The sequence below is a fragment of the Panthera leo genome, chromosome A3, assembly GCF_018350215.1.
Source record: "Panthera leo isolate Ple1 chromosome A3, P.leo_Ple1_pat1.1, whole genome shotgun sequence".
NCBI classification, from domain to species: Eukaryota; Metazoa; Chordata; class Mammalia; order Carnivora; family Felidae; genus Panthera; species Panthera leo.
The window spans coordinates 122,295,170-122,312,766 of NC_056681.1; positions in this window are offsets into that span (position 1 = coordinate 122,295,170).

Here is a 17,597-nt window from a genome sequence, read left to right on the forward strand (position 1 = left end):
AATTTTTTGTATGAAATTTTGCATGAAATTTTGAGACTTCAGGAAACTTTCTTGAAATGAAAGAGATATAGTGGATCTTGAAACATGATTAGGATTTGGATACACACATATTTATTCAGAATTTTCTGTGAGATTGACTGGATCCTCTCTTACTCATGGCAGACCAAAATGGTCTGGACAACTGTTTAGTGAAGGTATAATGAAGTAGCTTGTTAATTAACCCAAACGTTTAAAATATGGTCAAAAGGAGAAATAATCATTTTAGGTAAAGTAACTAGAATTTGGAATTTTATTCTTCTTGGGTATTATTTTTTCATAGTTCCTTTTACATTTGCTATCTAAGACTTTATCTTAAGGTTTTTTTTTTTCTGACCCTAATTGATAGGTCAATTATGTGCCATACAATTCCCATTTATTTAAGATTATTTATTAAAGAAGATGATGTTTGTAATATGGTATACAACTAATTTACTCTGATTCCTACTTGAGGACTTCTCTTGCTATCTTAGTAGCCTTTACTGAACCCAGAGAGAATTGTTAGCTCAGTGATTGCCAGGTCTTAATTAATTACAAACTGCTTTGCATTACCTGTGACCTATGGATTTATGGCTAGAGAGAAAGCATCTTGCAAAGGATCTTTGGGGCAGATACTTAAGAAGATATGGAAATAGAACTCCGTCTCTCTGTTTTGCTTTTGTAAAGAATGAGTCTTGTCAATGAAATTATGTCTGTGTGTTAGAAAGGAAGATTTATTCTCGGCTTCTCATATTATCATATGGAAAGTCTTCAGTTAGACTGACTTTCCTGGTTTTTCTCTGCACACCTCCCAGCACCCCACCTTTCCCTACAAGAGGAGGAGTATGTTATCAGAATTTGATGAATTTGAAAGGATAAATTCACCATGCTCAGCTCAGCCCATTCCTTTCTCTTCTTTTGGATTTTTTGCTATAGATGATACGTTATGATCATCCTGGTAAGGGACTCTTTGGCAATACAGAGTGCTGAATTCTGGAGAAATAAGTTAGTTTTTGATAAATCCTTTAGAGTTAGGATTGGCCTGTTTGCTATGCATGCTAAACTGATATTCTTTATATTCATTTATGAGAAAGGCACACAACGGACTTGGTATTATTGAACCAATGCAACTTACATGTTCTTGAAAGAATATTTTTCTAGTTTTGCCAGTAAGGGATGAGTAAGTCCATTTAATATAAAGACAGTGCGTATTAACAAGCTCTTTTATTGGCAGACCTAAAGTTATATTGTAGAACTTTTTTTTTTCTTCCATTAATGCAATTGGTATTTTCATCTCCATTTTTCTGTCTTGTATGTTGCACAGTTGGTTCCAATCTCAGGAGAGAAAAGGACAATCCTTACCAACCCTATAAAGCCCCAGCCATATTCTATACAATAAGAAAAAAATAATGTTAGACAGGGAACAATCAATTTTAATACTTTCTATAAAATGTATTTCAAGTATGAACATAAACAAATTAGGGGTAATTTCTACAAGATCAATAATTCTGGCTCATTTACAATAGTTGTAAAAAAAATTCCACTGTAATTAACCTCTACAGTGAGTTTCCTTTGAGACAATTTATCTTTGATCAAAGTTAAGTGTATCTAGGAATTTCTTTTGATATGGATCACAGATATTCTAAGAACCTGTGGTATATTATTATTCTTAGCTTTTCCTGCCATTCTCTATCACATTTGTCATTGTAGGGCCCTTCCCTATAGGAGAAATGTAAACCACCTCCCATTGAGTTCATCTTGGCCCTCTAACTTGTTTTGCCAATGGAATCCAGCTGAAGTAAAGTAGGCCCCATCTGAGAAGCTTAAAGGGCCGTCCCTCAATTCCATCTTTGCTTCTTTCCCATGCCATGAGCATGCATGTCCCAGATGTAGGCAGTCTGCTACTTTAGCCTGGATCCCACGCAATAAAGGTGAGAAATAACCCCTTGTCCTCACAAACCTTTGAGACTAGAGACTAGAAGTTGTTTGTTGACATGACACAGCCTAGCACATGTGGGTGATACAGATTCAACAGTAACCATTTACACACATATTTCCTCTCTTTTGTCATTCTTGTCTATGTCCTTGATCACAACTTGTTAAAAAAAAAAATTCCTTGTCCTTTGTCTCCTCCCTATTTTATTCCTTCTTTAAATTTCTGGTTTTCTGCTCATTTGTGTCTGTTTGTTGGTTTAACCTTCTCAACTCACTTCTTTTTTTTTTTAAAGGCTCTGTCATAAATCTGGTCATATCCAGAGCTAAAGAAAAAAATCAATTTTCCTAAATTGACTCATCTGGGTGGGGTTTATATCCAACTTATTTTATTTTTGAAAAGGTCTATGAGAAACTTTTGACAGTGAGCATTTTGAAAAATCTTACTTATAAACATTCTTTGGTCTCTTAGCATTGTCATGCCATGGAAAAGAAGGAGGACATGCATAAGATTTATATAGCTGACAGAGATTTCTATGTACTGTGTGCACTACATTTATATTTTCAGCTTAAATCATTGAGTGATTATTTTCTGAAAGAATTTCGTCTTTCTTGGGGGAGGTTGAAAATCATGTCTACTCGATGATTTATTAAGTGAATAAGTAAGTGAAAATGAACAGACTGGTACTGATTTTTACCATAGGCAGCAAATTATGAATAATGATTCTTCCATGCTTGAACTCCTTTGCAGTGATTCTGCAAATAATTCTAGTTTTCTCAGGTTGTTTCAGCCAAATGGATTTGCATAGGCAAGAGAGGCTGAAAGATAGCAGGTTAGGCTTGAAGCACTATGTCGGGGGGCACGTTAGAATTTTATTAGAAATATGGGCTTTTCTGCCATTAGGTGCCCTGCGTTCATCACTGTCATATACTGTAAGTAAAGGGAAGATTAGAAAACATTTAGGATAGTATAGCAAATAAACAAATATATGGGTTAAAGAACTTTTATAATCTACCTTAGAACACCAAAGGTCTTATAATTAAACTGAAGAGATGTAGGAAATCTGTGGACTCTGTCACTGCCTACATTTATAAATACTGTTGACTGGCATTCCTTGAGAGGAAAACTGCTTCTATTTTCCAAGGTAGCATTTTTAATATATTAGACTGAACCAAACACCATTTCCTTTTTTTAGGTCAAAAACAATTGAAATTTGGCAATATCAGACTGTCCAAGCAAATAACTTAAAATTTGCTATCCAAGTACACTCTATGACAAAATGTCCATTTCTCAATGTGTACATTTGAATTCATATACAAAATGTGCATTTATAGATTTATAACTGTCAATTTTTATTTTATTGTATATATTTTATACCATAAATATCTTGTTCCTAAATAACAGACTCTCTAAATTATGGGGTTTTTAATATACCATAATTTATTAAATTGTCTTAATATGGAAGATGTACTTTGCTTTATTAATTTTGGTGGTGTTGTTGTTGATAGTTGTAGTGGACTGAATTTTGTTTGCTTTTGCTTTAATAGGTTATAGTAAAATACCCCTCCCCCAATATATATCATACATATGTTGCATGTTTTTTTTGTTTTTTTTTACAAATATGTCTATGGTTTCTTTATATTGTACCCTTTTGCTTTCCTAAAATACGAACTTAAAATAGGATTGCAAGTAGTTTATTAATCATCTTTAATTGTGCTTCCGTTACATAATTATATTATCTTTATCTTCATATGTCAATGCATGTACAAACATTATCTAACTTGCTAAAGTATGAATTTACTGCCTTTCTATTGAAATCTAATGTTCTGGGGGTAAATTATCTGTTGATATTTTTGGGTCATTTATTCTAGTGCAGGCTTTCATTTTTTTCCATGGCTTAATAATTTTCTCACAGTTACATACAGAGATGTTTGATAAATGTGAGAAGGCGGGGAGAAAGGGAAGTCAATGTGCAAGGACAAGCAAAGGTGACCCAGAGAGAACGTGCCTGGGAAGGAGGAGGAAATCTGTCAGAGTAGTGCACATGTAATATGAGGCCTCATCAATGCAGAGTCCAAGCAAAGTGTGGACATGTGTCTGATCTCTTCCTGTCCCTTGAACTCCCATCCCCTGGACCTGCCACTTCCTGATTTTGTATAGTTGTAAGGAGAAGGTTGCATTAGAAAGGCAAAAGACAATTTCATTATGCTGTGAACATCTTCTAAAAGATCCCAAATTAGGAATAGGCAATAGGCAGGAATGTGGTTACTTTTATTGAAGTGTGTGATGGCAGGATGTGTGGCCTGGAGGCACTGGCAGGAGTTCAAGAGGGGACCTGACCTAAGCTGGATGAAAGCAAAGGTAGTAAGGGCTGCAGAGGCATGACATAGCCTCTAGCAAGGTTTCTGGTGTATCTGAGTCTCTTGAAATCCCATGTGAGGATACCTATGGGGACCCCAAATGGAAAAAAAATGAGATTCTGGTCTTCTCTGAATATACTTGACATTTTAAGCTGTTCACATTTCTTATTTGTAAGGAGTCTGATTGAAAAGGACAATTATTTTCTGGCATTTAGAGAACTTTTGAAATATTCTTCCTTTATGTTTTATGTTCTCATCCAGGAGATTTAAAAGTTCTTTTATTTAAATGTTTAAAACAGCATTAAAAACTTAGTATTTTTGTCTTTTCTTAATAATTTAAACGTTTTATGATTCAATATGTCACCCATGTAGAAAGTTTATAAAGTGAATGTGTAAAGTTTCAAGAATAATAAGATGATTACTCAGGTAGTCAAAACCCAGTTTAATACAAAGAATATCACCAGACTTAGAGACTGTCAGAGTGGCCCCCAGTGTGGATACCACACTATCCCCCAGGGAACCACTGTTCTGGATTCTGGATTCATCACCCTCACGCTTTTAATGAAGATAGTCCACCTTCTGTTTATGCACTCCTCAACAATGTATATGGTAGGAATCCTATTTTGATTTGTCTCTTTGTCGCTACTTTAGTTTTTCATCCATGTGATTACAAGTCCCTGAGTAGTTGTAGCATATTTCATATTTTTATTGTTGTAAGGATATTCTAGAATTTATTTTTTTTTTTTACTTTTTATCATAGACAGTTGAGTCTTCCCATTTTTTCAACTTTATGAAAACTGCTGATGTGAATGTTCCTGTCTGTGTGCCATGCTGCACGTGGCCATGAATTTAGCTGGTGTGTGTTTATACCTGGAAGTGGAATGCCAGGGTATGCACGTGATCAACTTTGCCAGTGGATTAAACCATTTCCTAAAGCGGTTTTGTCAATGGACAAAACCACAGCAAGAAGTGGATGAGTTTGTTTTGCTTCAGAATTTCTCCAACAACTGGTACAGTTTGACTCTAATGCTTGCCAGGGAGAGTGTAGAATGGTACCTCATTTTGTTTTCTACTATATAACATGTTTTTCATTTAAATTTTCTCATTGTCAGTAAGGTAGACTATTTTCACATGTTTATAGATCATTTTTGTTTCTCTCCTCTTCTTGCCTTTACACATGTTTCTGGGGGAAGGTTGAGCTTTTTTTTTGTTGCCTGGAGGAAGTCTATTTAACATGAGTTTTAATAATTTGTCTCTTATATGAGCCACAAGTATCTTGCCCACTGTAAAGCTTCCCATTTACTCACTGTGTGATAACAGAACTTCATGGATCTTTGATATTTTCTGTCAACCTTCAGACTTTTTGCATGTTGCTTAAGAAATTTTTCTATCATGAGATCATGAAAAATTTGTCTCTGTTGTTTTCCTAAAAGTTTAATAATGTCTTTTTTTTCCTGTTAAGTTTTTAGTCCACTCAAAATTGGTTTTTGTGGGGTGTGAGGGAGGGATAGAAAGCAATTATTTTGCATGGATAAGCAATTATTTAAGCACGCTTAGATAGTTGGTTCTTCCTCCAATGATCTGAAGGGCCAGCTCAGTTGTAAATCATATTTGCATATATGCATGAATTGTAATGAATCTGTTTTTTAATACATCTTGCTAACTGTTAAGGCAAGTTATCCCATCTTGTTCTCTTCTAAGAAGACCTCACTCTTTTTAATCTTTGGTGTTTTCACATAAATTTTAGAATCCCTCTGTCATTTCCATGACTACTTCTATACAGATTTAGTTTGGAATTTCATTGAAGTTAAAAGTGTATAGAGAATATTTATATCCTCGAATATTCAGTCTTCTTGTCTTACAATATATCACTTGATTTAGGTACTTTTTAATACCTTGAAAAGAGTTGTAATTAATTCCTTGAAGAATTGATACAACTTCTCCTGTTACTTCTACATATGTTTTATTTTTCTTGCCTTTGTAAATAGCATTCTTGATCCTTTTAGTGCTCAAAGTCCTCCTGAAGCTTTACCTCCATTCTATTTCCCATCCAAAATTTACCACTATCTTCGCTTGTAATAACATATATTAGTTTTGACAATTTTTGAACAATTTTTGAATCATACTCATACTGTACACTCTTTCATGTCTGGCTTCTTTTGTTCAATAGTATACTGCTGATAGTAAGATTAATACTAAATGATGTATAAAGTATAAATATTTTTCCATTCTAGCAATATATTCATCTTTACTGATAGACATTTGATTTGTTTCTTGTTTCATGTGTTAGGAAAGATAACACGTACAGTATTACATACCTACAGTAAACATACCTATATGTAATTTCTGATGCACATATATATGCATTCCTGTTGGGTTTATACAGATAAGTGAAAGTATGATATCATAGTCTATGCATATGTTCAGCTTTTATAGATATTATCAGTTTTTCAAAGTGGTTAAAAATTTTTAAAAACATCCTTCCATAGTAATATATGAGTGTTGACGTTTCCCATTATTTCTCCCTCCTAGTGTGATAGGCTTTTTAAATTTTAATTGTGTTTTTTCTGGTAAGTGCCTAGTAGTTGTCTCTCATTATAGTTTTAGCGTGTATTTCTCTGATGTCTAATGAGGTTGAACACTGTTTTATGTCTATTGGCCATTTAATTTTTTCTCTTGCAAGATGTCTGATTATGTCTTTTGACCTTTTTAAAAAACACAAATTGGATTTGCAGCCATTTTCTAATTCACATGTATGAGAATTTTTCACACATATTTGATATGTTTTTTATCATATGCAATTTAAATACTATGTCCCGCTTGTTGGTTTGTCTTTCACATTGTTGATGGTATCTGTTGATGAACTGAAGTTCTTTTTTTTTTTTTTTTTTTTTGAAAGAGAGAGACAGAAAGACAGACAGACAGATAGCACAAGCAGGGAAAGGACTGAGAGAGAGGGGGACAGAGGATCCAAAGCAGGCTCCATGCTCACAGCAGAGAGACCGATGTGGGGCTTGAGCTCACAAACTGAGATCATGACCTGAGCAGAAGACAGATGCTTAACCAACTGAGCCACCCAAGTGTCCCAATGAACAGAAGTTCTTAATTTTAATTTTGTTTCTTCACATGTTTCCTCTTTACCATTGTCTTCTAGAAGTTCTGACAAACATTCCTTATATCTTCTTATTCTGAACATAATGTTTTTCATATCAGCTTTATCAAGTTGCATCGTATATAACTTCATCATATGTGTTTTTCATTTTACTAATTCTCTCTTCAGCTATACAAACTCACAGTTTTTCCTGTGTCTTTTCTTTTTTGTATTTTTGACTTCTTGGTGAAGATTCTCCCTCTACATCTAACCTCAAAGACTAGACATAATATGTCCTTTCTCTTTCCTTATGTATAGTAGGTTTCGATTTTGTTTACACTTGTAATATAGGAGTGTCTGAAGAACCCAGATTTATGTGAGACTTTCCTGATAGACACTCAATATTGGATGCCCTTGAGACTTACTTTCTATCCCAGAAATTTGTGTAGCTATAAATTCAAAAGCTCAAGATCTCCAGGGGTTGTTAAAAATATGAAGGGTAAAATCTCTTTTGGGATACAACTTAAGAACCAAAGTTCTGACTTTCACTTTGATTTTGTCTTTGGCCTCTACAGGTATCTTCAATTTTTCTAGAACAGCAATGTGTTATTAATGATTTATTTTAATCAGCATTTTTATTTTATTTTTGTTTTAATTTGCAGTAAGAAAGAACATATAGGCTGTCTGGTCTACCATACAGCTAGAAAGAGAAGTCTAGTTATCTTAATAACAAAAACTTATGCACATCAAAATAAGTGTATCTCATGCTTTATTTTGAGAAAGAATTTTTGTTGTTGTTGTTTTATCCATTGCTTTAGTACAAGAGAGTTACTGAGGATTTGTCTTGTATTCAAGTGAATTATCCTACAAAGTATAGTATGTTTAATGGATTTTTTTACATTTATTTTTAACTATAATGTTATAAGCATTATTTTTCCAATTTTTAATAGCATTTTCATACAATAATACCTGTAATATTAAAAATTTAACCAATTATGTTTTATCAACTTAAATGTTGGTTTTTATTTGGGTACTTTTGCATTATTTTTATGTAGGGTCTAATAATATTTACATATTGTTTGTTTATTGATTAGAATACTTGTTTAATTTTGTAAAGTTTTATTTTGTATCTACTGTAGGGATGCCTTGGTTTTTCTCCCTATTAACATCCCCCAATGAGCCCTATTTAGAAGGTTATTTCTAGAGCACACAAATATACACTGATAGTTCTTAAAATAAAGCAAGTGAGATCTCAATGGCCAAATGTGGAACAATTTTAGCAGCAAAATAAATGCAGTGGCACTAGATTGTTACCCAAAATATAAAATAAATACCCATGAGTCCATGTTGACATAAATAAATGCTTGAATAAACTTATAAATGGAGGAGAAGAGACAAATCTCCCATACAGAAGAATTCTAAATAAATTAAAAAGATACTCTCTTTGAGAGTGAGCCTAACTCCCCACCCTTTAAATTTAGGCTTTGGATAGTGACTTCCTTCCAAAGAGCAGACAGAGTGTGGAAAGAGGAAAAAGAGTAACTTTGCAGTTCAGAAACCTGACAAACATTACTTCAAGAAATAGATGTTCAAGGTCAACAATTAACCATTATAAATCATGTTGATACAATGTACCCTTGATATGATGTGGAGACAATGACATTTTACCTCTATTATGTTCCTCCCTAAGACCCATAACCTCAGTCTCACCAGAAGAAAAACATCACACAAATACCAATAGTGAGGCATCCCACAATATATCTCACCAGCTTTCCTCAAAACTGTCAAGGTCATCAAAAACAAGGAAACTTTGAGAAACTTTCATAATGAGGAGCCTAAAAAGACATGAAAACTGAAAATAATGTGGATGGAATCCTAGAACAGAAAAAGGACAATATGGAAAAATTAAGGAAATCTGAATAAACTATGGACTTTAGTTAATAATAATGTGCCACAATTGGTTCATTAATTGTAATGAATGTGACCTGCTTGTGGAAGATGTTAATTGTGGATGTGGGACATATGCAGACCATCTGCATTACCTTCTTAATTTTTCTCTAAATCTAAAACCATTCAAACAAGAAATTCTATTGATAAAAATAAGTAAATCCAGGGAAATGTGTAAAGCTGATGTACTTTCAGGGAAGTTGGTGTCAATTCAATTCTGAATATTTTTTGATCTGGTTATATTACCATTCAATGTACTTTACGTCTTGAATGCGGTGATACTCCTAAATTATCAATGATTGCCTACAAGTTACCCTGGAACCATTGCATCAAAATGAGTGAGCGTTGTCCAATTTGTAGTACAAGTGAACATCTTTTTTTAAAAAAGAAGTTAGGTAATTGAAATAATAATTATCCATCATCATTTATTATAGCCTGTGATGGGAGCTAGTGCTCTAACCTAGTATACTTAGCAGAAACATGAACTTTTATAAATATTGAATGATAATTAATCAAATTGAAATACTTTGCTCCAAGACATAAACCTTAATTCTTTAGAAAATTAATTGAATTTAAAGTAATATTTTTATAGGTTTGGGTAACTATTCATTAATACCAGGGGACATTTACAATTACATAACTTTAAGAACATTTAATAGAAATACAGACTCACAGAACTAAAAGAGAGATCATCTGTTCTAGTCTCTCATTTACTCTACTGGAGAGAGGGACCAAATGACTTGGCCAAGATTGTTGTATTGTTTGTCACAGAGCACTTGGAATTTATTTCAGTTTGCCGCTGAAGCTTAGAAGTTGGAGCCAAGAGATTTGGATTTGGGCCCTGAATGTGTCCCTCATGGTCTGTGTCAAAATAGCCTGATTCTTTAACTTTTGTGTTTGTAAGTATTCCTTTTCCTTGTTAAGGAATGAGGATAAGGATGATGATATAGTAAAAATTCTCCAAGTATTTCATAATGCTGTTTAAGGTTTCAATGGCATCATGTACTGGAAGGAAAATTTAAAACTCTAAAGCAAAATAGAATTTGTTAGTATTGTTTTTATTTTTAATCAAATTTTATCTACTATCTCTCACCTCTGATTTTCCCACTCTAGATGGATAAATTAGTAACCAAGCCAGGAAGCCCAGTCTTACAGAGCTGTTAAAATTTATTTTATATATATTTAGATATGGATAGATTGTACAATTTTCCCTTAATTTCTATGTGTCTTTCTCTCTCTCTCCCTCCCTCTCCCTCCTTTCCTCCCCCTCTCCCTCCCCATCTCCCAGTCTCCTCCTCTCCTCTCCTCTCCTCTCCTCTCCTCTCCTCTCCTCTCCTCTCCTCTCCTCCCTATCATAGCTTCTTGGGTACTTTAATTTGGTTTGCTAGGCTTTATTGTCCTAAGAGTAGGAGAGAGTGTTCCTCTGCAGTCTTAGATTATCTTCACCCTTTTTCCTTATAGTTTATCTTTCTTCCAGTGGCTTCTGCAATAATACTCTTTCCTGGTTTTCCTTCCACTTCTTTGAATAGTCCTTTGCGGCCTTTCCTTCCTCCTGTGCCTTAGACAGAAATGTTAACTCTGAGTTCTATATTTAGCATCCTTATCTTTTCATTACACATGTTTTTCCTGGATAACTCCATTTAACTTCCATGACCCCAAGTAGACATCAATGCACTTCATATTTCTGTCTCTAGCTCAGACCATTCTCTTGAGTTTCAGACTTACAAAGCTAACTACCTACAGATACTTTTCCCAGAATATTTAAGAGTCACATAGAATTCAGAATATACAAAGATAAAGTCATGGTGCCATACTCCCTCTAATTAATTTCCATAACCTTCCACTCAGCTCTCAACTCGTATCGATCTATTGTACACTTCAGAATTCTGGAAGTTATCTGTAACATTGTCTTCTCTTAACATTCTCATTTCTATTTGTGAAAAACATTCGATTGAGTTTATTTCCCAAATAATTATTAAATATGTCTCATTTTACACATTTTCACTTTCTCTGTTTTGGCTAAGGTTTCCATGGTCTCTCCCCTGTACCTTCACAATAGTGTCTTAGCTCGGGTGCCTGAGATTCAGGTGACTAACTCCTCCACATAATTCACATGTCCCCAGGTTTCTAAATTACATGTATGCTATGTGACTCCTCTGCTTAAAACTGTTTGGTGGTTCCCTGTTTATAACATATAAATTAAAGAACAAGTTTCCTGGAAAGCAATCAAGGATATTCATTCAAAAAAGATCTGAAAATCTTTCCAACCTCATCTTTCTCAGTTCCCCACATTCTATGTTTAACTTCCCAACTGAAATGCCTTTTAATAAATGCTCACTTTATGTGGGGTGTGTTATATGTAGTTAATCTACTGTGTTCAAGATCCAAGTCAAATGTTATTTCTTACAATTTCTTCAGACAAAGTATAGCAGTCTACATCTCTAACAATTTTTCATGGCAATTAAATTAGTTTTTATGTATATACTTTCACTGCTAGGCTATAATGTACCATATTATTCTACAAAGTAAAATAGTCATCCACTCCTGGGTATTCACTTGATAAAGTTAAGTTCCAAGTATAAAGCAGTAGAAGATTCCATTTAGTATATATCACATGAATGATTCCAATGTAATTAATAACTATATAAATTGGTGGAAACTGGTATTTTTATAATACAAGTTATATATATAATTATATTATATATAATATGATCAACTGTCATTACTTGTCCACACAGAAGTAAAGGGATCAGTCAGTATAGAAATCCTTGGCCCAATCCCTTCCAATAAAAAGGACTCTTTAATTTGATAATTCATTGAAATATTCTGTTCTAGCAACATTTATTTAAATGTTGCAGCAACATTTATTTAAATGTTGCTGATACATTTTTCCTATGATGTATTCTCAGGAAAACTTCTGGTCACTAGTATTACCACAAGAAAGTTGTTGTTAAGGTTGGGTCTGCTAATGAACTCTGTAAACACATTCAGCATCTGGCAGACATTCCAAGGTGAAAGCCAAGCAGATGGCTAATTTAATATAATCTAAGTGACTTTGGATCAGATAAAGCAATTGAATTAACAGCACTTTAACTCCGCATACATCAGTTCCCAGCCATTCCTACCATTTCATTCCAATAGGCACTTCTTCAGGATGAAAATCAATGCTAATTGAAAGCTCATATGGTGATGTTTATGCCTGTAAAATGTGTGGTTAAATAGCATATTAAAAACATGTGGGCATGAATATTAGGATTGGGAAATGGGTTTAATACAGAATAAATCATAATGCCCTTAGAGTTGCTTTATGGATTTTAAATCACAAATTGTATTTTACCCATTGTGCCTACTGTATTAATCTCAATTTCATTCAGACTCTCTCCATTAGATCCACTGGGATTTATGGTTGATTCATAGTGACTTTCAACTTGTTGTCCTGTGGGGTAGGAGTGTGTGTGTGTGTGTGTGTGTGTGTGTGTGTGTGTGTGTGTGTGTTGAGAGAGAGAAAGTGATTTTAATTTGTTATTCCATACTTTGTTTTTAATACTTGCACTTGGAAAATTATATTTTAACCTTATTTTATAAAGAGAGATTCATGTGCAACACAAAGTTGTAAACAATTAGTCTCAAGTCACTTAGCCAGGAGGTAGCAGAGTAAGCCCTCAACTGGTGACTTTCCACTGTAGTGGAAGAACATGGATATAATAGTTAAAAAGACTAGGGTTCAAATTCTGGTTCTGTAACTAACCAACTGGGTAACAGACTAGAACTGTGCCTGTTGAGAGGACTGCATGGCATGATGCCTGTAATTCACAGTATACAGTATGTCAGGTACTTCATTAATATGTATCATTATTGTCAATATTGTCTCACCATCATCACATTTGGCATGACAGCCATCCTTTAATCAGTGTATTCAATAAGCATTCATTTACTCTTTGCAGAGAGCTATGCTAAGCACTAGTAATAGAAACATAATATAAAGGAGGAGAGATAACAGAATGAAGTGGGCTTTGAAGCCAACATGCCTGGGTACAGGTTCCAGCATCACTACTTACTGGTTCTGTGCCCTTGATCAAGGCACTTACACTCCCCCTGCTTTAGTCCTTCCATGTAAATATGGAACTAGTACCAGTACTTCATAGGTTATTGCTTTAGCATATTAATACATGTCTAGAGCTTTGAACATTGTTTGGAATACAGTAAGCATTGTAGGAATGTTAGGAAACCACTAAAATGTAGGCTGCATGAGGAAGGAGATTATTTTGCTATTCTGTTTACTCCTTTAGAAAATTACAAATATTTGTTTAATAAATGAAAAGTAAATTACATTTTTTCAAGGGACATGCAGTCTAGTGAAGGCTTTTAGAACCACACAGATCACAATCAAAGTATCTTTTTTTGTGTGTATGCTAAATAGAGTTATGCTTACACATGACTCCTGCCCTCTTAGAGGGATTTGTGAGAAGCAAGAAAAACATTAATGAAATATGTGTGATGACTTCACAATTAATTATTGTGCTGGAGGCATAGACTTTTGTCTTTGGATAATTCAATGAGAATAAAAAGAGAGTTCTGCCTTACAGAGTCTGATGAAACCTAACTGATGCCATGATCTTTCCAGGCAACATGGCCATGGGTGACACCATTTTACACTCACAGTGCAAATGAGTATAGTTGATTTAAAATAACACCTCCCTCTGCATTTCCCAGCACCCTCTACTTCAGCACATCTTCTCTTGTCACTGATGTCTCACATCAAAATTAGCAAAAGGACATATCGTAAGGAAATATAGGAGAGCACCTACACGTAATGACCTCAACTATCAATTCACAGGTAATTTTATTACTTTCTTGTAGGACCTTGACATCTTGTGATATGCATTACTCAACTGAGCATTAATGTTTACATGGAAATTTTCCAAGATGAGGAACTGTTAACCATTTAACTACTGATAATACTTTGACCATGTATACACACACATGCATGCAAACGGGATGGTCACAGTAGAACTTGGCTGTCCCATATACCCCACTAGCATGTAAGCTGTGAGAAAGACTACTTTCCATTTTCACCTGGAAATTCCAGATTAATGCAAATGGCTGAATCTTGTACTTTCTTCTCCTTGTGTTTCTCTGGGTCTGGCCAAGGAAGCACAGGGAGTAGTCTCTTCATTTATACCTAGATGTGGTATGTGCTCTTGCTGCTGCCTTCTCTCCTATAACTCTCCCTCACTGTAGCCATCTGTCTGCAGAGGCTTATTGTGCCCTCTGGTAAGTCACCCATGTGATGATCTCACTCCTGACTTCTAAGGCCTTTGGTTTATCTGCTTTATTTAACAAATTTCTGTCTAATGGGGAATAGGCCCTCCACAAATCTCTTGTTTTGAAGAATGGATCTCAGGCACAGTTCATGGCCTTAGGTGATACAGTATTTTGTTCTTTATAATACAAGCCTCTCTTTTTTCCAAACTTTGGTAGTTACTCTCAGGGTCTTGTTTAAATTTGGGTCGTACCAACTGCTTTATTCCTTTTCTATGTCTTTCCAAACTCCAGTTGAAAACAAATTTCAAAGTTTTTTCCTCCACAGTAACTCCATAACCATGAAAAGCAAGGAATGTGACAGGACACCTGTGTTAATGCCACAGGCTATTTTATGGGAGACATAAATGACTAAGAGGCAACACAGTAGCTAAGTCCATGGTACAGTATACAGAGACATGTTACTGCAATCACAAATAAAAGATAATGTACCACATCACTGCATGCTAAACTTACCAATTGAAAACCACTATTTCAAAATAGGAAGGAAGGAAGGAAGGAAGGAAGGAAGGAAGGAAACAAACAAGGAAACAAGGAAACAAGTTGGAAAGTGAATGCAAGTCAAGGGGTTTGAACCATCCACAGCAGGACCTTGGTTTTAAGTTGAATGTTCAATTTAGCTCATCCCAATTTTTTTTGAGCATTTCCTTTTATAAGCATCCACAGAGTGAAAGATATATTATCATGTATGAACAAATGAGTAAGAAAATAGTGTGAGCAAGTAACAATGTGCATGAGTCATGTGACTGAATCTAGTTTTAGATCCTGTTTAGGTTGAGTCTACAACTTCCCCTTGCCTGTAACTTGACATGTCCTAAAAACCTCGGCATCATCTTATCCCTCCCTACTTCTCCCAGCCCATCCTCCACAGTGTTTACACCCACTTTCTCAGTTCTGCCCATACTGGCCTTCGTTTCATTTCTCAAATATGTGATGCTCTTTCCCATCCCACAGCCTTAACGCATGCTGTTCTTTTCATATCTGAGCGCCATCATTGTTTCCTTGGGGAAATGCTGCAAGACCCACTGGCTACACCACATCCCCTTATCAAATGCTTAGCACTAACACATCTCAGCTGTTGTACAAGTCACTTTTGCCATTTTATATTTATTTTGCATTAATGTGATTAATATTTCTGTCTACCTGTAGCCCGTAAGGTTCATCAAAGCAGGGACTCCATCTGTTTTGCTCACAATCTGTTCCTTCAGCCCTGACTCAAGTATCTGACACATAGTAGGCCTCAATGAATATTTGTTGAGCAAATTACTGATTGAGATTTTTCCTCTTCTTTTTCTTCTTCATTTTTTAATATTTTTGAGCTTTGACTCTGGCTAACCACTTTCGTGTCCTAGCACATGTATGTTTTCATGTACTTCTGTTATTACTTTGAGTTTTATTTTCTGGTTTAAAGTATTGATAGTCTTAGAAGCTGTAATTTTGCAAATTCCTTAATTGGAGAATGGAGAGGATCTTGATGAACAAAGAAAGGATGACAGATTTTGTAAGGAGGTTTAGAATTAATGATCTATGATAACTAGGCATGAGAAATGGTCATATAGTGAGCAAGGAGGGGAGAGAGAGGAAGAGAGAGAGAGAAGGAGAAAGGAAGAAAGTCCACAATCCAGGGGGCTGTAACTGCTGCTATGAGCCCTAGGAGGAGTGGATATAAGTATTTGGGATTGAATAAACTTGTTCTTGGCCCCAAACTTAACGTACCTGTCACTGCAGCTGGCCATGATGAATTAAGTGGAACCTGTTCTAAACAGGCCACCCTGCATATTAAACTTCTCAAATGCACTAACAAAGCACTTTTGGAAGTATTCAACTAGGTCAGCAATACATTTGCCATATATCACACGAATAATTCTAATGTAATTCATAAGTATCTGGGCTTATGGAAATTGATGTTTTCTGTAAATATTGGAGTGTGAACAACTCTCACTGCCAGTCAAAACAGAATTAAATTTCAGGCTGGGCTATATCAAGGGAAATAATAGAGATTCATAGATTATAGGGTGAGAGGGGTCAAGTGCTATGTATTATCTGACATAAACAGAAACTTTCAGACTTATAGCTTTTTTTTCATAGAGTTATAGACAATCTGCTCTTCCTTTGAACTATGTTCCTGAAGGCACCTCAGTGAGATTTTCTGGAGTAAACGATTCTATTGCCTGCTTGAGCTTATTTGAAAAGATTCATCCTAATGCATCCTCTGAGCTTCTCTTTCAAATCACAGTTCATTGCCTCTGCTTGGCCCCTTGACTGCCTTGATTAACTTTTCCAGACTTATATCACTACGATCTCTTCAGAAGCTACAATAACTTTAATAGGAAATCATCCAAAAATTTTCACTGAAATGTTAACAGTGGTTAACTCAGGATAGCAACATTACACACACGTACGCATATCTATTTTCCAAACTTTCTGCAATTAGTATGCATTGATTTTATAATGTGTCACTCAATTATTTATTCAGCCAATATTGATTGAGTGCCTACTGTGTACGCTTCAGTCTTCTAGCTGATAGAGATACAGAGGAAATAATGATTGAAATAAATCACCAGAGTGTCATGTGGGAACGTGTCAGTAAGAGCCATGCTGACTCCTGCCATTATATTCCACACAGTATCTTTCAGAACCAAAAGAGCAGAGTCTGTGGCAAGAGTTTCTGGTCTGAAACTTGGGAAAGGAATGGTTTAGCTGAGAGGAGAGGAAGCTCTACTTTTTAGTCAATATAAAGTCCTGAGTTTTTATTTCAGAGTCAAGTTAAAATTACTTCCTGAAGGTGAACTAATTTTCTCTTTTATGTTTTTAAAGTTTCCTGTGGGGTGAAGCATTTAGTGACCTAATTCTTGGCAAGACTTTGTAATCTGGAGGGATGAAATTAAAAGAAAGGATGTATGCTCAGGAAAAAAAGGAAGAAATAGTA